General features: G+C 43.5%; 1 long non-coding RNA gene across 1 annotated transcript in view; it reads left to right on the top strand.

Annotated features, from left to right (window-relative positions):
- LOC113650381 overlaps positions 1 to 16,775 on the top strand; it is a 34,785-nt gene extending 18,010 nt beyond the window's left edge. Inside the window, exons 5-10 of the long non-coding RNA XR_003442397.2 lie at positions 679 to 808; positions 998 to 1,096; positions 11,722 to 11,819; positions 12,041 to 12,400; positions 13,148 to 13,525; positions 15,815 to 16,775. This is a non-coding gene — a long non-coding RNA (uncharacterized LOC113650381). The remainder of the gene's footprint in view (positions 1 to 678; positions 809 to 997; positions 1,097 to 11,721; positions 11,820 to 12,040; positions 12,401 to 13,147; positions 13,526 to 15,814) is intronic.
- The last annotated feature ends 301 nt before the right edge of the window (positions 16,776 to 17,076 follow it).

The raw sequence follows: 17,076 nt of genomic DNA, 5'->3' as shown, positions 1-17,076 counted from the left end.
CGGCTTGTAGCTCGATATCCTTTCACGAGATAGTGAAAAATCCGGCAGAAGACGACACACGTCTCTGTGACGGACGTCTAGTTAAAATGTTGTTCACGTCAAAATGTTTTGATTTTTTTTTTTCCCAGACGCTTGTCTGAGCCGTGACATGAAGCTACGGCTCCAGACGCCTGGACGTCCCGTTTGCCCTTTCAATTAGCTCGGAACGGCTGAAAGAGTCTCATGCAGGATGCGCACTCGACTCTTTCAAATCATAACTCCTGTCATGGTGATGCATAGAGAACGGCACTAATGCCAGCGCTCCTCTGGCACATGCTAATGAGCCCGCTGACTCTCTAAAAGCCGTCTGTGCCCGTTAATGATAACCCGGATTCATCACCGCCCGCGTGCGCCTGAGTCACGCTCAACCATAATAAAGCCGGACAGGGCCATACGCCTCCTCCCTGATAATTATCTTTTAAAGTCGCGCATGTGTGTGTGTGTGTGTGTGTGTGTGTGTGTGTGTGTGTGTGTGTTTATTTTCCCTTTTAAGAGACAAATCATTATATATCAAAAAATCTAGTGGGTGAATGCTTTAGGTCTTAAAGTGCCTGTGGTTGGTATCCATGTCGAAGAAAATCTCCAAGCCTGAGAAATAACAAGACTTCTGTCTTTAAATCTCCTCATCTTATTTGTTAGGTGTGTTATTAAACCGTGCTACATGACATAAGAGCTGAAGTGCAGGAGTGCAGCATTATTCCTGAGTCTGGGGGAAAAAAACAACAACATGGTATCAAAGGACCGATTCCATTATTGTGGTACAATGAAGGTATCGAATGTGTAGCCATAATAACCACCTTTACACACGTCGGATAAAAAAAATCCGTTATTTGTTCCAATATATATATTTTTGTGCGATTTTCAAAGTAGTAATCTTTAAAATCCGGAATTTTGAATTGCGAAATTGTAAACGTTCGAATCCGAATCTTGAAATACGTTTTGTTTGATTTTATTTCAGAACCCTGTTTAACTGAACCTCTAGGAAGTCGTTGAACTGTTCCTAAAACATCTTCAACAGGAAGTTGCATCGTCCAAATGTTCTTCCTGAAGAAGAGAGGTAAGTTCTGTCATTCTTGTTTCTTTATTTTCCAGATAAAAGGAACATATTCGCTCATTACATGTGTTAGGTTTGATTCGACCAATCAGATTTAAGAATCCAGTAGCGTTCGCTATACGGCATCATGCAAACGATCCGATCTTCCAAACGCGGCCTGTTATCCTTGTGCGAAAGTTTTCGCCACTTTAGCAAAGCAACGGATCAAAGTCTCAAGCTAATAATCACAATCGAGGAAGGAGATATTTGGCCGAAACAGAAATGTGTAATCAAGCCGCACAAAAAACCCAAACAAAACAGATAACGGTGTAATAAAACGATTCAGTCAGGGGAAGTAATAAAGCCCCGCGTCTTCTTAGAAGGAAGGATTCCAGTCGTTTGCAATCAAAGCTGTCCGACTAAAACCCCTCCACAAACACGTCCACACATACCAATCCATAAAAGCCTTTAGGATGCAATCGGATGTGTCTGTTTGCGGGAGATAAAGACTCGCGCGCCACATCTCGCGCGCTGAAAAGTAGCCGGCGTCTAATCTGGCACTCTGCGCTGACAAGAAATGTCATTGACTGAGAAAAACAGAGAGAAGGAGAAAGATTTCTGTGTAGCATTCGTCATTTTCTTCCTTTCACAGGAAATTGGCAAATTGGGGTAAATAAAGACTTGTAGCTCTTATCGCTGCCCGAGGAAACAAAACGGGAAACAAAACGCTCAGGACATCAAGCGCAGCTTTTTAAAAACTTGCACCGAGACGCAACGCATCAGCATCAACGTCAACATCAACGCCGAGACACGTGAATTGTCAAATCTGATTGGCTAAAAGCTCTCGATTCATTTCCTTATACAATAGAAAATGTCATGTTAAATTATAGAAGACTGGAGAAATGAGTGAAAACCTAGAATGAGTGTTGATTTGTTGTCCTGTCGTGTTCCCCTGTACCGTGTTTAGTCGGCCTGCTTTGTAAATGATGATCAACGCTTTGTTTTGCTTGAAGCTTTTCCTCTTCTGAGCCGCACGTATCGCGCCGCCGTAACGGACACGACGTCGTCCCTACGAGCCTCTCTAATTCCATAAAGCTAATGACCCGGCTGCTCGCTGCCCTCTTGTTTTTATTTGACTTTACACAATGAGCCCTGAGGCTACGGACTCGACTCTATTACCCCGGAGTGAGTGTAAATTGTTCATTTCAGCAGTGTCAGCTTGGCATTGTGCTCACATAGGCTTATTAGTCTGCAGCATCAAAGGCTTGGTAATGGCTGTCCTGAAAATTAGCCTGTACATGGCAGCAGATTACTCATGAACAGTCTGCGGAGGCCAAAATAAATTCAGACAATAGACTTTAGCGCGGTGCTACGACCCTGTCATTTATTTATTTATTTATTTTATCTCATGTATAACTAAGCTATCACTGATGTGTTTAAGTAGCCATGCAGACATGAGAAGCACGTGGTGATTTGTGATTTGTTTTGTTCCGGTGTTCTGATTGGCTGTCGGCTTCTGCCGGTCACTCTGAACACGGACTACGTACCTAAACTAGGAAGCGATGATGTTCTCAGTATCCGGCCGCCTCTGGTGCGGCAAGCACTTATTTCCAGGGATTTCAGTACAGCGTAACAGATATTGCGTCATCGGGTGGGCGTGGCCTATTTGACAATCTAACCCTAACCCTAACCATAACCGTAGTTTTTGGTTGTTTATTTATTTTCTAAAATAAATCGACCTGTATTGCCGTTTTGTCCCTCGTAGTATGCTGGTTTTTTTGAAAGAAGGTGTTTTTCCAAGACCTCCCGGAAACACGCCTACTTTACGTCGTGGTAACGAAACCCCCGGAATTTAGTGCCTGCCCCTCTGACGCAGCATTGAGTGTGGACTACTATGTCAAGTTGTCATGGCAACCGTGGCGCCTTCAACGGTTTTTGGAAAAAACCTTGCTTGGTCGCGTGCCAGATTTAGTGTTAGGAATCAAAGAATTGAGAATCAGGCATCGTAAATCATAACGACGGCAAACGGCGGGAAGTTAATTATAAGCTCCCGAGTCTGTGGCTGCTCGCGCTCTACAGACAAGGTGTTAGTCTTCATTAACGCCGCTCGGGTTGCCACTTGGGTCCCGCCTTTCAGATTGCGGTAAATAAACAGTTTCTTAACTTCTGGTCCTTCAGCATGTATCAGACCGATCCGGCTTGGCGGATGTGGTCATGTTTGATGTTATTAACACCGTGAGCGATTTCACCCATCGGTTTAATCTCAGAGGAACGTGCCTTGAAGTAAAAACCATCCTTTTGGCCTCGGTTGGTAAGGACACACTAATCATCAGAGAGGCTCATTTATCAGAATTCCAGTCATGGTGGGAGACTTGAAAGAGCTGTGCTGCTAAAACAGGGTGAGGATTCTTCATTCAGATGCACATCAGGTTCAGACTCATTATCAGGTCCTGACGGTGATCAGGTTCAATTCTTAATCAGGTACAAATCAGTCGTGGAAGAAAGCAGAGATTTCTGACAGACCGTAGAGACATAAACACACACACACACACACACACACACACACACACACACACACACACACACACACACACACACTGAGCTGTTAACCCTCACCATTGATTAATTCAACAAAGAACCATGAGGTCTATTGGTTACTAGTTAGAAACTCTGTTGTTAAGACCAAGATCAGCTGAGATCGAGTTTAGACTTAGACTTAAATCAGCATGGAGCCTAAATGAAAGAGAAAGAACCAAGAATGACACCATAAACATCACATCTTCTTCAAGGCCAACTGCTCGACGCCTTTCATACCTAATGCCAGGATTTACAAACCTGAAACCCACCATTTCCATCCCAACACATCTGACACGGCGCTGATCTAATATCACAAGATGTCACAGCGACTGGATCTTGAACTTACAAGGAAAAAAATTGAACCTACGGAAAAAAAAACCTAATGAAAAAATGAACCCGAGCAAAGAAGCCAGAATAAAGCATCATCAATCATAACGACACCAGACGCTGGGAACTTAATTACAGGAAAAAAATACAATACACTTAGTTTTTTTCCCCCCGCTATTAAACTATTTTATCAAGTTTAATTCTTCCACTTAAATATTTTATTTTGCTGGTGTTCGTCTCGGGCGTCATCTTAACACCCCCCCCCCCCCACCAGCACCCCCCTCCCACCATCCAGTCTGACACAAAAGCACGGGTAAACGAATATATTCAAATATATTTTCTCGCTCGATTTAATTTAATTGTATGTTATAAATATTCATAGCCAAAAAAAAAAATGTATTCAAATCCACGTAAGTATTCTGCATTACGACACTACGGGATGCGATTTCATATCGTCGTTACGGTAACGCCGCTTCAACGCAGGTTTATTTTGTATGCGTAATTTTACTGTTCGTCAGTAACGTTGCGATTTATCGGTCATTAATGAAAAAATAAAAAAAAAACTGAGGATCTGTCCAGGATATTCGGAGAGTAAATATATAATATATCTCTTCTCCAGTACACACACACACACACACACACACACACACGAGTCTTTCACATTTTAATAATCGGGCCAGTCCGCCTTCCTTTAGAGCTTAAAGTGCTTTAAAAAGCCAGACTCGCGCTCCGACAGAGAGAAACGTCGCATTACTATAACGGCGCATTTTTCTCGCCCGACTGCGTCATTCCTCTCGCTGTCATGTTTTATGAAAGCTGTTTTATACGTTTAATATCCTTGTTGCTCCTCGTGTCACTTCACTGAACCTCGCAGTCCCGGTGCGTTACCTGATGAATGGAATTGCAGAAATGGAAAAGGGAAAAAAAAACAACAACAACAACAAAAAAAACAACACTGATGTATTTGCAGTAATAAAGATGTCAGGGCCTACGGCAGGCTAAGATATGAGAGGAATGTAGAAGAATATGTACACCATGCTCAGGTTGTTCTTCTCCCGGCGTCTGCCAGCCCGAGGCACGTGACATAGTGCGTGTGAGGTTCAGGAGAACAATCCGGATACGACCAGATCCCACAGCGGTCCTGTCGAGAAATGAGGAAAGTCGTAAGATGTGTACGCTAATTTTATTAGCATAACTAGGATATCTAGTTCAACAGGTAGTTTCTAACATCAACTAGCAGTTGTTAATGAAGTACGCGTAAGCGTCTGCTATGTCGTTTCGTAATGAACATGATCGTGTTTATTAATTAATGTTCGTTAGAACGTGTCAATTAGCCTGCATTTTATTAAATAATGATCGTTTCTCTGTCATTATAATGGCACACGTTACTTAATAGTACTTTAATTTAATGAAGAAAAATCATCAGAATATTGAGCGGGTTTTGTAGAAGTCGCCATCGCCGTCGTCGCGTTTTTGTTCGAGAATTTAATATCGTTAAGTATAAAACGCAGATATCTAGCGATCGGTACGTTATTTTAAAGTTTATACAGTAATTACACATGATTTGTTCATTCATAAATCACTTATTACGGGATAATTAATAGTCCGTTCCCGAGCTTTAATGAGGAGTGTAATTGACGTGTCGTGTCTCTGAAGGTTTCACGACACGTCGGCGTGTTTGTTGACGCTCGGAGAGACCGGCGTCGAGCCGCGCTCCGTCCTCAAGACGCTGTTTCGATTTTCCATAAACGGCGTGGAGCTGTGAGTGTGTCAGTCATCGTTTGAAGCTCTGCGTGAGATCTACGAGGTGCCACTCCGACCTTTACACCAGAACTTAGCGACTGAAAGAAACCCTGACCTTTTCAGGTGCTTCGTCTCAGTGGGCTGTCAATTAACTCCGGCGTACGGAATAAGCGTGGGAATAAAAAGCTCACCTGGAGGACTTTCCTTTTATTAAGGAATATGTTCTGGAGATCTAATGTTCTTCTGAAAAGCAGAACCATTTCTGTCAACAGGGACCAAAAGAAAGAGGGCAAAGAAAATGACAGAATTTGAAGGTTTTCGAACTGGAATATTTTCCTTTTAATTTAGTAACTTTTGTTTTTCGATTGTTTTAAATTATGCCTATGAATATTCACACGTTTTTTTTTTAGCTGTTGAATTGTCCTTCTAATATTTCATTTTCTAGCCCAATCTCTCGATTTGCACATGACGAATTTGTGCACAAATATTGCGTTTTGGAAATAATGTCTTATAAGGACAAGGCGTGGAAGATGTTTTAAAAAAAAACCCCACAGACTCCTAAGGCTTAAAAATCATTTTTACTTCTTTTAAGCGACTTTTTTACTAGGAACGAAACGATCTGTCAATACAATGAGACACTGTTAAGCTTGAAATAAGTAGACGGTCTAGAAATAGTCATAATAGCCTTTTATTTCTTTTAAAATTGTATAGTATCGTGATGCGCGGATGATGCGTAATCGTTGGCCACCCAGACGTTAGCCTCCCCCGGTTACCTTGACAACCAGAGAGTAGGATTAAGCCTGAAAAAACAAGAAAAGTTTCTGGTCACGACCGCGTGTAAATTCATTCATTCATTCATTCATTCATTCATTCATTCATTCATTCATTCATTTTCTACCGCTTATCTGAACTTCTCGGGTCACGGGGAGCCTGTGCCTATCTCAGGCGTCATCGGGCATCGAGGCAGGATACACCCTTGGCGGAGTGCCAACCCATCACAGGGCACACACACACACACTCTCATTCACTCACACACTCACACACTACGGACAATTTTCCAGAGATGCCAATCAACCTACTATGCATGTCTTTGGACCGGGGGAGGAAACCGGAGTACCCGGAGGAAACCCCTGAGGCACGGGGAGAACATGCAAACTCCACACACACAAGGTGGAGACGGGAATCGAACCCCGACCCTGGAGGTGTGAGGTGAATGTGCTAACCGCTAAAACCAACCACACACACGCATGTAAATACTTAAAAAAATCTCGAGTGCGCTGTTATTGCTGGATCTCATATCGTCGAATAAAACAGGAACAGGAAGTGGCAACGTCCCGAGCGGTTTCCGGGTTTTCGAGACTCGTCCCTGCAGCAGTTCGTAATGAGAAACATCAGCTTTTATTCAGGAACTCTTCAGATCTCATTTCTTGCAGTGAGAAGGAAGAAAAAAAAATCGAAGAACGGGGTAAAAAGTTGTGCTCCATGTGCATGCCAGGTTTGATTTATTAACTCGAGCTCTTTCCTGAACATAATAGATGAGTCACACAGCATCACTGCATCACTGCGTTTTCCCACGATTCACACTGTGCTTTATAGAAATACAGCTTCAAGCACATACGCCATGTCCATGTGAAGCAGAGCAAGGAGACTGAGCTGAGAGAAAAGAGTCGAATAATCAAATGGTTTCACACACACACACACACACACACACACACACACACACACACACACACACACACACACACACACACACACACAGGTATTCAATCACGTAACAGGTTTTTTCACAGTCGTATCATATTTTCGTGATGGAAGGTGGAGTTTTCACGACACACTTCTCTCCTTGTCCAAGTCCTCCAAAGTCGTCTTCCTCCGCGGCTCATTAGCTTCTGTTCCGGACCTCTGGCCGAGGTCCAGGCTGATCCCGCGGTTCAGAATCGTCTTCTCTTATCTCTTATCTCCAGCTCATTCCTGGACAGCTAGTTTTCTACTGAACATCAAAAACCTGTCAAAAAGGCTGTAGATCATTTCACTGTGAGATTTTCCGCAGTTTCCCCCAAACAGTAAACCTGACATGATGCTACGGTCTTCTATCACGGTCCTGTTTTTCCTCCCACTCGTTAATTCCATGTGTTGTGCTGTTAAAGGAAAACAATCAACAACAGCGTGAACGTCTTCCTTGCCGTGGCTCTCGATCCTGTAGTGTTTGTCATAAAGTCTAAACTAAATCTGATGACTTGGAGCACACAGAAGAAGCGCTTGCTGATTCTCCAGGACAAAAGTCCACCTGGATTGTTTTCCCTTCAGTTCATTTACAAATGAACAAAGACGGTGGATTTCACAGCCAGGGCTCTTTTTACCCATTTTGTCTGTTTTTGCTTGATTTTCTGGATTTAAAAAAAAATATATAATAATATTTTTTTCAGCAAATTCTGCCAAATATCATGGAGTTTAATTTTCATTCTCTTTTTTATTAAAGAGCATTTAATCTACTGTACATGAGGCCATTTATCAAGGTACTTTTTTTGAATGAACGGTAAAACCCTGAATCTTAAGCCTGATTGAGCAAAAATAATGAAATCAACGGTGTGGAATTTGCATGTTCTCCCCGTGCCTCGGGGGTTTCCTCCGGGTACTCCGGTTTCCTCCCCCGGTCCAAAGACATGCATGGTAGGTTGATTGGCATCTCTGGAAAATTGCCCGTAGTGTGTGAGTGTGTGAGTGAATGAGAGTGTGTGTGTGCCCTGTGATGGGTTGGCACTCCGTCAAGGGTGTATCCTGCCTCGATGCCCGATGACGCCTGAGATAGGCACAGGCTCCCCGTGACCCGAGAAGATCGGATTAGCGGTAGGAAACGAATGAATGAAATCAACAAACTAAAAACTTTGTTCTCTTTTATTATTTAAAAAAAAATTCTAGAAGAGCTTGTCTTTGGGCAAAACTGGGTTCGGTTATTTTTAGTCCTGAACTCTATATCTAAAGCCTACTTGTCCTTGTTGTTGACAAAGAAACTAGCAGGAGGCAGAGGCAAAAATGCCGGTTGCTAATGAAAACGCACTGAAGCGGTTTAAAAGAATGAGAACACAATCCAAGTCTCTATGGGCACCATACCAGTGTGTGTGTGTGTGTGTGTGTGTGTGTGTGTGTGTGTGTGTGTGTGTGTGTGTGTGTGTGTGCTTCTCATTTGCATCCAGTGTACAGAAAAAGGAGTCTCTATTATAGCGGTGCAGATTGCCACACAGACGGAGAGAAATGACTATTTTTGTTGGCCCTGCAGAGCATCTAACCCTCTGTGTCTTCTCCAAGCATTCTCACAATCACTCTTAAAGTTTAAAGTGAAAAGATTTCAGTGTGCTCGTATGTTAAATATATTTAGCATGCGCAGAACAGTACGTTGCTAATTCCTTAACGGTCATCTACATACGGTCTAAAAGGCAGTGCGGAGGTGTGTACGGTGAAACGATACGAAGGAAGCAGGTGTGTTAATTTTTCTTTATTTGAATCGATTGCATTTGAATGAATTCGAATGATAATATTATTAAGAAGAAAATATATATATATCATTGCAAGGAGCGATTTAGGGGGCCAAGCACTTTCTGGCCCATACCCAGAAAGCAACAAAGGAAGACTGGAAGCTTCAGAGAACATCATCGGTGCATGAAATCATACATCTGTAGTGATGTCACTGATGTTAATTTAAACCCTGTGCCAGATGGCGCACATGTGGAAATAATGAAGATGAAGCGGTTGATGTTCAAATAAGTTTAAATGCAAGATTTTAAATGGAAATATACAAAGCAAATATACAGAACTGGAAGGACCTAAAATTAGGTCTGTAATGTTTAATATGTGTTTATTATTATACCTGAGATAAAAAAAAGAAGATATGATCTGGTCTGGGTCAGGAGATGTCGAGTGATGTGAAGAGTTGAACAGGACATCAGGGTTAAAATAAGGGGAAAGTTAGAGGTTTAATGAGTGACGGCTGATGGAGAGGAAGATCGTGACCCGGTCACGCTCGACCTGTCAGAAATGTCAGAAATGTGAAATAGAGAAGTCTTAAGGTGACCTGTCAGAGGTTTCACTGCCTCAACTGGCAACACTTTGCTGCTCTGTTTCTCTCTTCTGTCCTCATCAGAAGCTAAAGCGAGTTTTTCTTGTATGTAGGCTTAATCATAGATTTTAAATATATTCCAGTGCAAGCATGTGGAAGGGCTCACATAATTATATTGTGTTTTAGGATGATACTGTATGAACACATGGAGGGGGGGGGGGGGCACGGCACGGTGGCTTAGTGGTTAGCACGTTCGCCTCACACCTCCAGGGTTGGGGGTTCGATTCCCACCTCCGCCTTGTGTGTGTGGAGTTTGCATGTTCTCCCCGTGCCTCAGGGGTTTCCTCCGGGTACTCCGGTTTCCTCCCCCGGTCCAAAGACATGCATGGTAGGTTGATTGGCATCTCTGGAAAATTGTCCGTAGTGTGTGAGTGTGTGAGTGAATGAGAGTGTGTGTGTGTGCCCTGTGATGGGTTGGCACTCCATCCAGGGTGTATCCTGCCTCGATGCCCGATGACGCCTGAGATCGGCACAGGCTCCCCGTGACCCGAGAAGTTCAGATAAGCGGTAGAAGATGAATGAATGAATGAATGAACACATGGACATCTTGTTCCAGTAAGCATACAGTCATGCATCCATGTCGGTCAAACATCTATATAAGGGAAAATATGTCATCTCAGTGACTATGGCATGACTGTTGAGTATAGAAGAAGCTGCTGATCCTGTGAGATTTTCCAGCGCAGCAGTCTCTAGAGTTTACGCCAAATTCCCCAGTGATTAACAATCTGCAGGTAGAAAGACCTTGTTCATGAGAGAGATCAGAGGAAAAAAGGCCAGACTGATTCAATCTGACAAAATAAATACTCAGTCTTTAGCTCTACAGTGAGCAGAAAAGCTTCTCTGGATAGCCAGTATGTCACACCTTGAGATGGATAGGCTACAACGGTGAAAGATTACACAGGCTTCCGATCCTGTCATCAAAGGCCCAGGGTGTCCGAGGTGTCCGATCTTATCATCTAGGGTTGTCGGGTTATACCTGGAAAGGGCCGGTGTGAGAATCCACAGAATCAGAAGCAGAATCCACACCTGAGTCGATTCAAGGCAAGACTGACTGATTAAAAAGGTGGAATGATACCGTGCAACTTTAGTGGATAAGATTGGACATAATCCGTCTAACGCTGTCTGGTTTGCTACATGTTTTCCAAATGCATGGTAAACTCTATAACCTCAGGAGGCATGGACCTTGCTACTACTAAGGATATTTTTTTCTTGGCTTCAATTTTTGACAGAAATGAAGGGCATCACTTGTGAAAAAAATACTCTGCCGATGTTTTCCTGTGTGCAGCAGCTAACAAGTTCAAACACCTATGATCTGTCCAGAGTTGACATGCTAACATCCTGGAATCGCTACACCCCGAGAGCCCGAGCCTCACCGAGCCTCACCGAGCCTGCTTTACACACATCTGAATAGGCTCCTGAGAGGCAGCAGACGGAACCGATCGAGGACTCGGATCGACCTGTCAGGAATTTTGGGGCTTTTAAATATCTTATGGAGATTTTACGGAGCTCTTTTTATCAGAAGCTACAGTACAAGTGGAACTTCAGACGCATGTGTACAGTCAAATTCTAAAGAAAGAACACACTTTAAAGGCGTTCAAATGCACAACCCTTTAATCCTTGAGAAATTAAACACAGAGGGGGATATGAGAACGGGTACAGAGGCGATGCTTCACCAGACGGTCTTAAGATAAGTGTGTCTCAGTTGGTGGATAAATAGCATCCATCTATTGCAGTAGCGTAAAGCGTAGGAGGACTACTCACTTATTTGCCATTCGGAACATATAGCTTGAAGGTTATATTTTATTGGAAAGTGTGTGTGTGTGTGTGTGTGTGTCCTTCAAGCATAAATGACCCAGGAAGCTAAGATTTCCTCTCGTTTATATTTTAGCAGAAACAGACGCCCACATCTCGAAGCTCTGTCCGAGCAAACTGATCGTTCGTCCGGGTCACAGAGTTTGACAGAAGATGCCGACTGTCTTAGGAAAGGTAAGGATGAGGAGAAGAGGTCCATAACACAATGTATAAATAAATAAATAAATAAATAAATAAATAAATAAATAATGGTGAAACTGTACCTATCCTATCATCATGTTCTGTCGATGTAGATTTCTTTGTGTTGTTTCACTGTCTATGGTTTATTCCTTGTTTGTGGTTTTCTGACTCTTTCTTCAGTTTATTTATTTATTTATTTATTTTTATTTTCTCAGGGTCTACTGTTCTACCTTGTGTAATGTGGTCTGGCTTGTCAGCTCTACCGAATGTTGACACGTTGTACAAAACTGAGCTGCACTGTTTGGTATAAAAATAGATCAGGTTACTTTCTTGGAGAAGTGGTGTCACCACTCGGTGCTTCACAACCTCAGAGTTAGTACATCGGTTACACTAAATCATCCCTAGGTGTCAATGTGTGTACTGTACGCTGACCTGCGACGGACCCGTGTCCCAGACGACGTGTGTCCTCGCCTCTTATCTGTGGTTCCTCGGACCGGCTCTGGATCCACCGAGGTGCTGACAAGGATACCGCACTTACCAAAAAAAAAAAGAGAAAGGATTGTGGAGATGCTACGGTATTGACACTTTTTTTTTTATTGTCAAGGTTTTCTCACTTTGGTGATATAAAATACTTAAATTGTTAGTGGTGAATTAACAAGGAGGACTTTTGACAAAGAGTGTGTAATTTGGGTGGGAGATACGGGGGTGATTTCAGATTTTGACTTATCTAGACCTTCACAGACTTGCAGATCTGCAGATGTTATTAATTTTAACACTTTGTCCATCACTCACTGCTTTCCCGGCAAGTAATATCTTGCCCTTTTACAGCTTGTATAATGAACCCCAGTGAAGTTGCTGAAAGCTCATTACTATAAGCAGAGTAGTCGTGAGTGTGCAGAGCTTCCTGAAAGGGCACCGACTGGGAGGGGAGCGAGTAAAAAGGAGGCACATTGTTTTGTTTTTTTTTTACTTTTCCCTCAGGCTGACAGCGATCTCTTAATTAAACAACCTAATGGCTATAATTGCACCCATTCACAGCTCCAGCTGCTGAGGTAATGCTAGGTTTTCTGCTGTTGCCAGGATTCAGCTGTCTCAGAGGTGAAAGCCTTTGGTCCAAGCATATATGGCAACAGCTGCTTCGAGACATATCGCCCACGCCGCCATACGCCGCCGTACGCCGCCATACGCCGCCATACGCCGCCATTCGCTGCCATACGCCGCCATACGCCGCCATACACCGTCAACTTACCGGCCACTCTGAGTCTGAGTCTGAGCCTGAGGAACTGACAGTTTTTTTTGTTTTTTGTTTTGCTTCCTTCCAGAATAGATGTGTATGCCGTGCCAGCTGACCTGGAAAAATCAAGCACTTGATCTGGATTCCAAAGGATTCCTCGTCTCTCCAGGATTCGAGTGAACGTCACCAGAAGTTCTTGGATATTAATCAGCACCTTTTGAGCAAGACCGAATGTCGCATTATGTAGAATAACGTCTCTAACGGCGTTTTACATCAGCCACAGACTCATTCTCTAACCCTGTCCCCTTCATATAACCTTTCTTTTTTTTTTTTTTTTTTGCGAAGGCAGGACATCATTTTCCACAGTGTGCGGTAATGAGACCGAGCCAGGAGCAACTGTGTTAGATGGTAATGGGCTCAGTATTAAAGGCAAGAACAGGAACCGGACACTCGGCTGCTACGACTGGTGAGAGGTGCACTGATAAAGCTGTCATAAAGCTCTGCCTTAAAACCGAGGTGAAAGGAGAGATGGAGGAAAGATGAAGGGAGCAGAGTTCAGACATCATTACTGTTACAAGACACACTCTGGTGTTATCTTGTCATTTGGAGGTGGGAATGAGTGGAGGTGGGAATGAAAGTGGTTGGTTTTAGAGTGCAAGCTACTGACTTGACAGTATTGCTGTTATTGTTAGATTTATGGTGTAAATAAGTACACACACACACACACACACACACACACACACACACACACACACACACACACACACACACACACACACACAATCTATTACAAGTGATTCGACTCTGAATTGAGACTCTCACACCTTCAGGGTTGTGGGTTCGATTCCCGCCTCCGCCTTGTGTGTGTGGAGTTTGCATGTTCTCCCCGTGCCTCGGGGGTTTCCTCCGGGTACTCCGGTTTCCTCCCCCAGTCCAAAGACATGCATGGTAGGTTGATTGGCATCTCTGGAAAATTGTCTGTAGTGTGTATGTGAGTGAATGAGTGTGTGTGTGTGTGTGCACTGTGATGGGTTGGCACTCCATCCAGGGTGTATCCTGCCTCGATGCCCGATGACGCCTGAGATAGGCACAGGCTCCCCGTGACCCGAGAAGTTCGGATAAGTGGTAGAAAATGAATGAATGAATGTTTTGCTGGTGGACATGTGGCTTATTCTTTTCCCTTTTTTCCTTCTTCTTAATCCGTATTTGCTTGATTGACAACTGCATGGAACATATAGAGTTTTTTTCCCAGAAACTACAAGTGGAACGTAAGACCCACCTCTGCATTCAAGGTCTAAAGCAAGAACATGCTTTAAAGTCCATTCGATTGCACAACCTTGTCCTGAGAAGTTAAATACAGAGAGGGATATGAGTGGGTACAGAGGATGTGCTTCACCTCTCGTGAACACAGTCTTAAGATAAGTGTGTCTCAGTTGGTGGCTCTCAAACTGTGTGAATTAGATCCATTTATTGCAGTAGCGGAGGAGGACTACACAATTATTTGCCATTCACTTTCTATTTGGACCATATAGCTTGAAGGTTATCATTTATTGGAAGGTGTGTGTGTGTGTGTGTGTGTGTGTGTGTGTGTGTGTGTGTGTGTGTGTGTGTGTGTGTGTGTGTGTGTGTGCCCTGTACAAATCTTCTCATTCTTGTCCTGCTATAGTTTAATAGGCTTTCCTTTCAGATGATAAAAAAAAAAAAAAAACACCTGCAAGCTTTTGTCTTTAATATTCACAGCTAGCATTTGAAGGACACATTCCAGCTTGAAGTCCCCTTTCAGCCATTAAGGTAACCTCGGAGAGCTTCTTTTTTTTTGTTCTTGAACGTTTATACTTGTTCTGAAAATAGGGCACAAGGGCTGAAGTAATTGAAACGTTCCATTTAGACCCCTAAAGGTGCAGCTGAACACGCGAGACAGGCCGAGCGAATGCTAATTTAACGATGCAGTAAATATTCATTTGGAGTTTGAGATGAAGTTTGATTTGAAAGCTTGGCACTGATTACATGTATTGAGCTCTGTGTAAAAGTTGCGGAGCAAAAAATACTGCCTTGTAAGGAATAAATCGTAAGGAATCCTCTGTCCAAGTTACAGCTTGACCTCTGATGTTACAAAGACTCTTTCCATCCATATATTTTCTATTCTGTTTATCCTACACAGGGACTCTTGGGGACCAAGGCAGGGGACACTCTAGACAGGGTTACAGGCCATCGCAGGGCAAAGTCTCACACACAAACACATACTATACGGCCTACCACACATGTCTTTGGATCTAGGGGGAGGAAAACTGAGCACCCTGAGGAAACTAGCACCCATGCTAACCATTAAACCACAAATGGTTAGAGAGTCTGACTCGTAATCCTAAGGTTGTGGGTTCGAGTCTCGGGCTGGCCATGACTGAGGTGCCCTTGAGCAAGGCACCGCGCAACCCCGCAACTGCTCCCCGGGCGCTGCAGCATAAATGGCTGCCCACTGCTCCGGGTGTGTGTTCACAGTTTGTGTGTGTGTGTGTGTGTGTGTGTTCACTGCTGTGTGTGTGCACTTTGGATGGGTCAAATGCAGAGAACTAATTCTGAGTATGGGTCACCGTACTGTAATTAGTAATGTATACAGTAATGATATCATTTTGGTGCAGTTACACTACTGTTTTCCCCACAGGAAGACTGGTGAATGTACTGTACACAGCGCTTTAACTAATTGGTAGAAATCAGGATTCTTCTACAGCAGTTGCACAGTTGGTTTTGTTTCTTGCAGGTGGAGATGCCATGTAGACGTGTTCTATAATTCAAGAACTCCGAAAGCACTACAGAGTATCTCGTTTTTATCAGTTTCCCGTGTGGGTCTTCAGCCTATCAAACATTCTCAATACACACATTCCAGCTTTGTCAGTCTAGACTTCGTCTGTCTTTAAAGGGCAATTACAGTTAAAAGGCCGAGAGCATGGCAGATCGGTCGAGCATGCCATGCGACCTTGCACAACACTTGACGGGTAATGGAACGGGACTCGCTGTTTGTAATCGCAAAGCAGCATAAAAGCAAAGTGCAGAGCAGCACAGCTGAACATGTGGGGAGAGACCTAATGCTGACATTTTGTCTATTTCTCATTTACATGTTAATGCAATGCAGCAGTACTGCTTTAATCCACAAAACTGCTTGGCTTCGGTAAGAGCGTCGGGTTAAAATGTTGGCTGCCGAGAGCTACTTTTTATTCTGTCAGTAAGCTAATGCAAAATAAAAGGAAAAACACAACTGCGACCGAAGCCTCCTGGCAGAAGAGCGTGCATGCTTTAAAGATTTCCAGCGCTATGTGATCCTTGAAGTTAACAGGTCAACCACGACAACTCGAACGAACGCAAATCACAAAGGTAAAGAAGATATAACCTCCACTTCGCTGAGAAAGCTCAACCTGACCTGGAACGTTGGCCAAGAAGTCCACATAATCAGAACAGGCTTCAATTGGCCGAACCAAAGGGCTTTAGCTTTGCCCGTTCCCAATTTGGTTAGGGATGGAATAAGCCTTAAAGTCATGGAAAACTTGGTAAAGAAAACATAACACATAAGTTTAGCACCTCAGATAATGTGCAAGAGCTGGTGCATGAGTTTGAGGGCCTTTTTACACCCGGTCACTTCGTGTGTGTTGTCTCTGATCCGATAGCTGTCTGATTGGTTAAAACTGTACCATTTACATCAGGCCACATAAACGCGTCTCGGCAAATCGGATATCGATCCGATCTTTCTACTCCCGCCCAAAATGCAAATATATTTGACCTCATTTCCGGGGTAATCGAAATGGAACACGCTTTGGTGTATGCGGTTGCTACAAAAAACAGCATTTACTGTTTGCTGCATTTTCGCTGGCGGCAGCAGCAGCGCATTTTAAGACCAGACGAGACGCCTGGGTGAAAGATCGGAGCAAGCGCTGGTGGGAAAACATATACTCGCGAGTCACCTGCGAGTGACGTACGTCCGTTCAGGAGGGGTATAGCGCTGACGTATGTGGCTCGAACAACCACGTT

Source organism: Tachysurus fulvidraco, chromosome 20, assembly GCF_022655615.1.
Source record: "Tachysurus fulvidraco isolate hzauxx_2018 chromosome 20, HZAU_PFXX_2.0, whole genome shotgun sequence".
NCBI classification, from domain to species: domain Eukaryota; kingdom Metazoa; phylum Chordata; class Actinopteri; order Siluriformes; family Bagridae; genus Tachysurus; species Tachysurus fulvidraco.
This window is presented reverse-complemented; position numbering and strand designations above follow the sequence as displayed.